This window comes from Sinohyriopsis cumingii, unplaced genomic scaffold (genome assembly GCF_028554795.1).
Source record: "Sinohyriopsis cumingii isolate HCF-2022 unplaced genomic scaffold, ASM2855479v2 utg000244l, whole genome shotgun sequence".
NCBI classification, from domain to species: domain Eukaryota; kingdom Metazoa; phylum Mollusca; class Bivalvia; order Unionida; family Unionidae; genus Sinohyriopsis; species Sinohyriopsis cumingii.
Genome location: NW_028315881.1, coordinates 257,118 through 267,500, shown reverse-complemented (window position 1 = coordinate 267,500; position 10,383 = coordinate 257,118).

The following is a 10,383-nucleotide window of genomic DNA, read 5'->3' as shown; positions in this document are numbered from 1 at the left end:
CATGGAATCAGGCAGATAAAGACCTGTCATACTATTCAAGAATTTGACTTTCGACCTTATAAATATAGGCCTATGTGATTACGGATAATGCGTATGTGTCTTCAAAGCGCAACGAGAATGTGTCGCAGAAATGGGTAGAGTGTATCAGCTCGGATAGTTCAAATAGTAAAACGTCCGTTTTGAATTATGAAGGTCCTGGGCTCGAACCCTAGTCTAGCTGCGAAATATTCCCTGTGACAGTTGGTAGCAGCGGTGTAATGACACACATTAAAAGGCTTGTCATGCTCATCAAGAGATAAGTAGGAGAGAAGGTCAACATTACCTAAGACTGTGAAGATGTGCGGACGTATCTTTGAAATGTAAGAAACCGGTCGGGTACATCTGCTTGGATACATTAATTTAGAGAGCACCCGTCTAGAGCTAGGGTTATTCTAGGTTCGAGTCCAAGTCAGACTGCGAATATACTCCACCTGCTTTTTATAGGACCCGTCCTCGTTATGTAATGGGCTTAAACTGTGACATCAGAAATTAAATTTGCTCTTGAATAACTATTGGAATGTCGAGAATTTTAAAACTGCAGAACTTTCATTTATGTTACCATGGCAAGAGCAAATGTAATTAATTATCATGTTTACAGTAATACATGTAATATAAATGTGTCTGTCAACAAAGAGTCATAATGGTTTGTTAGAGAATGGGGGAAGAGTTTGGGCCCGAGTTTTCGAACTCTTTCTGGAAATTCCTTGACAAACGTTTGCACACGGCTAATCATTCGTGGCCGTTATTCTAACATGATCATTTACAGATGTAATAATAAATCGTACTCCCAACACCTACAAAAGTGAATTTTTAACACACGAAAAACTCACGTCCTTAACAGCATAAGCAATTCCAATGTTTGAGTGTAAACTATCGTCAGCAAATTTCGTCAAACTAGCGAACACTGACTGCTGAACGGAATACCGAACAGAAAATGCTGCGAACTAAAAAAAATGATAAAAATAATGTATATATAAAGTTGTATTGAAAGTGCCCACATCGAAACAAACAAACAAACAAATTACTTTTGAGGGAATATATATGTTTAATTAAGACATATTTGGAAACCTGTAAAGTAAACTGTCTGTTTTCAAACATGTTTATAATGAAACCAATGCACCCATGGTCACTAGTTCTCAACATCAGACTGTTGCAATAGTAATCATTCCTTAGGCATTGATGTTTACGCTCAAGGAGTAAAAAAAGAAACAAAAAAATATTTTGTTTTCAAAGGCAAACTTTTTATATAAAAAAGGATTACAGCATTTCACTCTCTTGGCGTTTCGGTGTATTCCATATCATTCTAATTTGAAATACATATAGTGTAAAATTATAAATATATGCATAGTTAAATTACTATATCTAACCCAAAAAGATGTTATAAAAGGTGCCATGTACAGAAGATAGCGTATACAACGACTCTCGTGTTTATTTTACGTTAATATTACAAAGAGTTAGCATTGCATAAGAAAACAATGAATATCTGATCATATTTGTATTTTTTAAAAATCATGGCCATAATCTTACAGAGACGTTGAAAATGAAAGGAAAATGGATGTTTCCAGAATTTTGTCACTGCCCATTTGGAATCGAAATGCAAACTACAACAGGGAAACGGGACAAATTGTTTTACCTAGCCATGATGTCTTTGTATACCCATCATTCTCCGTATTATTAGTGATGATCTTAGCGGAGATACATACCAGACAAAACCAAGGAGATACATACTAGACAAAACCAAGTCCAAGACAAACCCTCTTATGAGGAGCATCAAACTGGCTGCAAAGCAAACGTAAAACACTTGGTTGACTGTATTACTGGCGATGATCTTAGCGCAAACACACATCAGACGAAACCAAGTTCAAGAGGAAAACTGAGATGTATGGCTGCAAACCCAATGTAATGTACATGTCGCACAAGCGTGCTATAAAGAACAACCCACAAACGTTAATGTTTTGCTGGCCTTAATACTGTCAGAAGTGGTAGTTTTGCAGAACATTAAAATTAGGTCTGTGAAAACTTAAAGTTGTTTATGCTGAATTGAATAGGTTGCCCAAGTGTTCTTGTGTATAAATAATTCGGTTCTACAGACTGGTTACAAGGTACTCGTGCTTCATGACACTGATTGTTTATAGACTGGATTATGATTCAAAATAATTACAGGACTAAAACGGGTGCTTTGAAAAATGAGGACGCGCGTGAAATGTTACACGAAACAGATTTTACTGTATTAAACAGTTATGAACTTAATTAAAAATTAAACTTTTTCTTTCTTCAGATATGTAATTGGATACAAATTTGAAAGCGCGGCCTAAGAATGAACCAGCAGGAAATTATATTGAATTTGTCGCGCCTACTTCGCATGACTTGTACATGATAATCCAGAACCTTTACACAACCAGTTGAGCAAAAAGGAGGTCATTACGGAACCAACTGACTTAGTATGATTGCTCACATACGTGATACATTTGAATGCACAGAATGTAACTTGATAGCCTTGCGTACTACAGTGCCTTGGAAAATGAGCTTACAGCGATAAGAGGGACATACGAATTTGTCAAAGCAATTAAGATCTCTGGCTATATCTAACTGCCATATGAGAGATATGGAATTTTTGCAATTTTTAAGTTGTACATTTGCAAATTTGACTTTTAGTTTGCCACGTGTAGCCACTGCTAAGCTGAAGTGATTTAAACTCGACTATATACATACATACATACATACATACATACCGCTCCGGTGGCCTAGTGGTTAGAGCGTCCGCCTCGGATGCGGGAGGTCGTGGGTTCGATCCCTGGCCAAGTCATACCAAAAACTTACAAAAATGTTACAAACAGTTGCCTCGCTTGACGCTCAGCATTAAGAGGTTTGTGTTAGGACTGGTCGGCCTGGTGTCAAGATAATGTGAATGGGTGAGACATCATGTTACATGTCTGCGGCATGATGCCCCAGTGCTAGATATCGTAGCGATATGACTGAAATATTTTTAAAGCTACGTTAAAAATCCAAAATCACACACACACTACATACATACATACATACATACATATACATATACATACATACATATATACACATACATACATACATACGAAAGAGAGACAGAATGACATACAAGGTTGTAGCGTCAACCTTCACTAGGTAAATATAGACTTAACCCCAAGATCCCATTATACATGCAATAATTAAATGACTTAATTTATATATTTCTCTCAAATAGCTGATCAAACAGTAGTATATAATCTCTAATCTCTAACTACCGTAGAAATCAACGTGAAAGTCTCTCTCTCTCTCTCTCTCTCTCTCGCGTTTGGTATCTAAAATTCTTACTCCATTGCAGACATTCAACAAGGGTGTACATGTATGGTTTATTTCACCATACAAATTACAGGCTTGAGATGCCCTTGAATGACATAGTATTGGTAGTGTTTACAGTCTACGCTCGCTTATGAGTCGATTCAAACTGCAAACAACACATATCCTGATCTGCGTGGCATAATGCGCCTGCATATCAGGTTCTATGTTGTTTGTGATTCATATTACTCCTAACAAACTGCAAGACACAAATTTGCCCCCGCATTTTGCGATGAAGGATCTGGGTCTGTGCCGTTTGCAATTGGACTTGACTTATAAGCGAGTATGGTAGGCATGTCTGTTCACAGTCTTGACTGTGCTTTTTCTTCTGTAGTAACATTACTGTAATTGTGCACAATTCTAATGACCCCATTGTTGTATGTATAGACCTGCAGACAGTTCCATCGCAATCTTTCAGATGGTGCTACTCATAAACCCAGAGAATGGATGTGTCTCAGAATTATATAATAGACTTTCTTTGCCAGTTCCAAATAAAAAATGATCTCTTTGTGCTGCATTATCTCTTCGAACTTATATGACAACGGCTTCATCTCAGCATATGTTGTTCCTACAGTAGCACCTTTTCGATGTCCTTTTTCAATCTTCTGACATTTACTCCACGTTGAATAGAGCATCTTAGAATTACATTGTTCCTTCGTGCTTGAAGTTCTAATTTGTTTGTAAATGTGACAGATTGGATATATTGTTTACATTGGCATGCGTCAAGTGTCCTTACGTAATGGCTAGATTATAGATCTATATACTTGACATGGTAATGTGTACAGTCTGTCTTGTCTGAGAACTTTTAAGATAAGAAGCAGTCTGACTATATCATGATTTTGTTTCAATAGTTTCCTTTTTTGATGTGTGGACTTAATTTTTTCCGCAACTAATTGATCAGTTTGTTCTTCAAGTTTGTCCACTGATCCTTCATGTCCTCTGAGGCTACTTATTAAGAGATTAGTATGACAGCTGATGGATAATGTTTGGCCTGGAAATTAGTATGACAGCTGATAGATATTGTTTGGCCTGGAGATTAGTATGACAGCTGATAGATATTGTTTGGCCTGGAGATTAGTATGGCAGCTGACTGATACTGTTTGACCTTGAGATTAGTATGACATCTGATAGATATTGTTTAGCCTGGAGATTAGTAAGGCAGCTGATATTGTTTGGCCAGGAGATTAGTATGACAGCTGATAGATACTCTTTGACCTGGAGATACGTATGGCAGCTGACTGATACGGTTTGACCTGGAGATTAGTATGACAGCTGATATATATTGTTTGGCCTGGAGATTAGTATGGCAGCTGACTGATACTGTTTGGCCTTGAGATTAGTATGACAGCTGATAGATACTATTTGGCCTGGAGATTATTACGACAGCTGATAGATAATATTTGTCTGGAGATCAGTATGACAGCTGACAGATACTGTCCGACCTGGAGATTAGTATGACAGCTGACTGATACTGTTTGGCCACGGGATTAGTATGACAGCTGACTAGTAATGTGTGTCATGGAGATTAGTATGATAGCTGATAGATATGATAGATACTGCTTGGCCTGGGATCAGTATGACAGCTGACTGATACTGCTTGGCCTGGGAATTAGTATGACAGCTGACTTATACTGTTTGGCCTGGGGAAGACTTTATGGCGTTACTGCAATTTAAAGTATAGTATGAATTATCTGCAGTAAACGATCGTCATTAAAAATAAGTGTAATCATTAGAAGTATTTATGTTGTTTGATATAAACCATCAACAAAAATGTTTTTCAGACATTCTTGCAATTGCATACTTATGTACTCTTTGGAAGCTTTCCTACATGCAAATACCGTATACGACTTTTTTCCCAAGTACACAATCTGCATTTTTTAAAATGCAAGTAGAACCCAAACAAATAAAACTAGATCATTGCCAATGTAAACGACACCTGTCTTCTGTATGGTAAAGGACACCTGTCGTCTGTACGGTAAAGAACACCTGTCGTCTGTATGGTAAAGATCAAACAAGCTTCATTACTTGGCGATGGGGGACGAGTGGCCGAGTGATCTAAAGCGCATACTGTTCCGGCTCACTACCATCTCACCTCTGTCTGCCTGGGTTCGAATCTCTGGCTCGACTAATCTGGGTACGTGAGAAAGCTTGCCAGTAGCTTCTCGTGGGTCGATGGTTCTTCTCGGGGTTTTCCTCCACCAGTTATACTGGCCGCCATGTATAGCCTATCTTGTGTTGATAAATGGCGTTAAACCCTACAACAACAACAATAACAACTTGGCGATGGTGTCCGTTCTAGACACTTTTACGAACCCATCAATAAAATTAACTTATCAAGCATGATAGGTGTTTTATAAATTTAGGGACATTGCACCTTCACCCACCCCCAAAAAGGGAAAAAAGAAAAGCTTCTTCTACCAAACAATTTTGTTGCATCAATTTTCTGTGCCTGTATGACTTCCTTACCCGGCCAATGTAGGTATGTGAGAAAGCTTGCCAGTAGCTTCTCGTGGGTCGGTGGTTCTTCTCGGGGTTTTCCCGGGTTCTTCCTCCACCATAAATACTGGCCGCCATGCATAGCCTATCGTGTGCTGAAAAATGGCGTTAAACCCAACAACAACAACAACAACTTCCTTACCTGTGATAATCTCCAGACCGTTCGCAAATACTTGCAAATGAATATATACCTTTTGGTGTGATTATCCTTTGCTGACAATATGCAATATAAATTTAAACTTGAGACTTTACAGTGAGTACTGCGTTTCTTTTTAGTATCGTTCCATTTTTTTCCTCGTACCGGACTCCGGGATATTACGCGGATCATTTTATAATGCAAATCGCATTTTGTGACTAAAGTTATTAACGACTAACAAAGTCGAAGGTAACCATAAAAAGACATACACAAAAGCAAAACATTAATTTCAGATCATTAAGTAGCATTTTTCATTTTGAAGATCTTTTAAGATTACTTCTCATGTGGTATGTTTATTGAAGAGTTTGTGATCATGCCAACTTTGCATACAAAAAGGGACACAACTGGGTGCTTCTTTTGTAAGTGTGACAAGTAGGTCATTGTGGTCTATTAAAATTACTACTCAGAAAAAGGCATGTACGTCATACGATGAGTCATTACTGCCCTGGAACAAATGTGGGATCAACAGGAACAACATGGGACAAAAATATTAGTAGTAACCAGTGTCTGAGAACCGAATGGGAACTCGGAAATGATATATCATATTTGGAGCTATTTGACATTGGTAAAATAGGACAAACATGTACAGCAAACAAAATCAAGCCGGTTGTGAAACTTCTGCTTTAATTCTACATGAAGATCCCGATTTATTTTAATATTAATCAAAATATTGCTATCCAGCCATGTTGTAAATACATTACCGGATTACTATGACACCAACTTCAGTACTGTAGAATTATGGTCTTATATAACCAGTGCACTGACACTTACAGTAGAACCAGTGCACTGACACGTACAGTAAAACCAGTGCACTGACACGTACAGTAAACACTGCATGCGTTATCATTTATTTACTGCAAGAGTGTTTTCCTTTGTTAGCTATTCTAAAGAAGAATGACTCATGCATTTCTAAATTTATCTAGGCTTACTCGAGGATGTTTGGAATTTAAAAAAATAGAAACTTTAAACTGCCTCAGTGCCGGATTAGCAGTTAAGATAAACTAAGTAGGTGCTTAGCTTTTAATTTTAAGTTATATTTTTTTGGGGGGGGCGGGGTTTGGGGGGTATTTTAAAATTCACATTTTGTAGAAGGGAGTGAGGGTACCATAACATTTTCAGAGATTAGGGCACTGGATGTCCGGCACAAAACTGCCGGAAGAAACCGAAGTTAAGCACTTCACTATAATTAAGTTTTCTAGAAGGAAAAGAGAACTTTTTAATAATCTCAGTCACACAATCACATCAACATTATAACGCGGTATTTTCTGAAAAATGTTGGATTATATTCTAGCTGCGCTTATGAAATAAGAAAGTTTATTTTGAACCAGTGGCGTCACTAGGGTTGGTGTCACCCAGTGCGGTAACTCATGGTGTCACGCCATGGACCTCCTTCCTGCACAAAAATTCAAAAATTGTATAGACAGTCATTTTGGTGTCACCCCCATTGATTGTGTCACCTGGTGCGGTCCGCACCCCGGCTTACAATCATTTGAGTTGTAAATACACTTTTATCTTTTCATAGCCCGAGTATCGGGAAACCAAACGTTTATTTTAAAGACTACCGGTTAGTGTGGAACAGTATTTGAAACGTCTTTTGCAGTGTCTGTGTGTATGTGTGTGTGCGTGTGTGTGTGATTTGGATTTTTAACGTAGCTTTAACAATTTTTCAGTCATATCGCTATGATGTTTGCAGTGTGTCAGTTTATAGTGATGCCTAGCACTGGGGCAGCATGTCGCAGACATGTAGAACGATGTCCTTCGATCCAGGATGGTGAAACAACTAAAATTATCTTTTCACTTTTCTCCGATGCCCTAAAATGATAGAGGCCTTGTTTATCAGCTTGTTTGTCCTGGTATGAAATACTAATGTAGATATTAAATTATGTTCTGACAAATACAACTCCAGAATTAATTAATGCATTTGCAATTCTTTTCTAAACATTCGTATGGATAAAAAAGGCGACACTTGATCGATTGTACGTATTTTAGGATATAATGAGCATTGTTGATTTTGTCTCAAAGATTACTGTATATCACTGTTCGACTATAAACCTATGCTATTTCTTTTATCCTTTTCAATGTAATTGTTTTTATTGTTTATTTGTTTGCTTGTTGCTTTCACGTTTCGATTCACACACACACACACACACACACACACACACACACACACACTATTGAGGTTAGGTTATTCCGAAAAGCCGATTTTGTGTGCTTTGCCAATAACTAATTTGAACGATATCACCAAACCAGACGAAACCATGTCGGTACTGACCCCAAGCGTTTCACCAACATGCTGTTTAGTTTGCCTTTATTACATGATCGTTATCATAAACCTTGGGCTCGTCATGGACATAGCTTATTTTTGCTGTCCCTGCTATATTTTTTGTTCATACTCCTGTCACATACACGATACAGATCTTATGCCTAATCAGTTATGTCCCTCGAATCTGTGAGCATACATGTGCTGTATACATACATACATACATACATACATACATACATACATACATACAGACAGACATACAGACATACATACATACATACATACATACATTATTCGATTTGACGTTCAATACCTATAATATGTCTCTGATTTGGTATTTGTATATCTTGCTTATGGTAATAAAACGGCAAGAGATTAAGTTAGTAAGGTGCAACTAACTCGATGATTTTGACGCTGCTTTAACTGGCATATAATTGGCATTATTACAAGTTGATATTTTTTAAAGGGGAAAACTAGTGAACGTTTACAAATTAAATGAAAGGGTCAACAACTTCTTGATTCCGTAAATATGAAAATCGTTTCTAACTGGTGATGGTTTGTGAATTTCGAGTCAAACTTTGCAGTTGTGACTAAAAAGATTGTTCCTAGCCTTATAACCAAACGGTTTTGTTGTCAGTTTCAATTTGGAGAAAACTCCATGCAATCTAGATCTATATAAACATATAACGAGGATGAAATTACAAACGCGATACAAAATACCAAATCTCAGATATTTAGACAACATGGCAATGATTATCTTTTGAATGAGCATTTCATATATATATATATATATATATATATATATATATATATATATATATATATATATATATATATATATATATATATATATATATATATATATATATATATATATATATATAATGCAAGATAAACAAATATGCAATATTCGTTTGTGGTCATTTTCTTACGCAATGTTCGTATGGAGAAATGTTACCTTTATTCAAGAATGATGACGCCTGTAATAAAGGAAATGAGGGATGTATTGCATCTCTCATCTGCATATTATTTTACCAGTATTTTGAATGAAAGACGGTTGAGATGGGCGGATTATGATGACAAACTATCGGATGCTCAATTTGTTTTCAAGAAGGGAGTGGGAATTACTGATGTCATTTTTGTTTACCATTCCTTTATTAATACGTATTTAAGTCAAGGTAAAAGGTGTTATGTAGTTTCTTTTTATTTCAAAAAGGCATTTTTTGATGATGTTTGTAGAAATGATTTATGGTTAAAGGTTTTAAGAAAAAGTACAACTGTTAAATTTTTTCGCTCAATGTTCAGTAATGTTAAATCTTGTACTTGATATTGGGGTATTCGTCGTACCTATGTTATCACCGATACATTTTTCGATATTTATTTAAGTTCTGTAAATATCATTACAATCTACGGATGATATATTGATAAAGTCAGTCTATTTGTCTCTTTGTACTAACTGATGAAGATTTTGTTTTGTCTCAAGGAAACATGAGGGTTTTCAAAAAGCTCATGAATATTTTTCGCGACTGCTTTGATCAATGGAATCTGCTAAATATTAACCGTTATAAAACAAAATGTATGGTCTTTAGCAAAGGTTGTCCATCAAGGCCAAAATAAGTACGGACAGTAGTTGGGAGTAATATCAATGAGCTGGAAAATTTTAATTACCTTGGTTTCGTTTCCCCGAGCAATGAAAAATTCTCTATAGCTTAACAAACAGTGGTTGATATTAAAAGCACTAAGGCAATGAATATTTTATTTGCAATTTAAAAAGGTTTCTCAAATTATAATGAATGTTTAAACTTTTTGGATATTTATGTTGTTCCAAGATTGAATTACGCATCATTGATATGAGGTTGTCACCAGGCTGACACCACTGAACGTATAATAAAACAAAGGTTCTTAAAATATTTGTCAAATATAAAAATATCCACTTCAGACTTAGATGCATACGATGAACTTGGAAGAATCCCGCGTAAATTATTACGGCTTCTTACGTGAGTTAATTATTTGTTTATGATTAAAAATTCTGCAA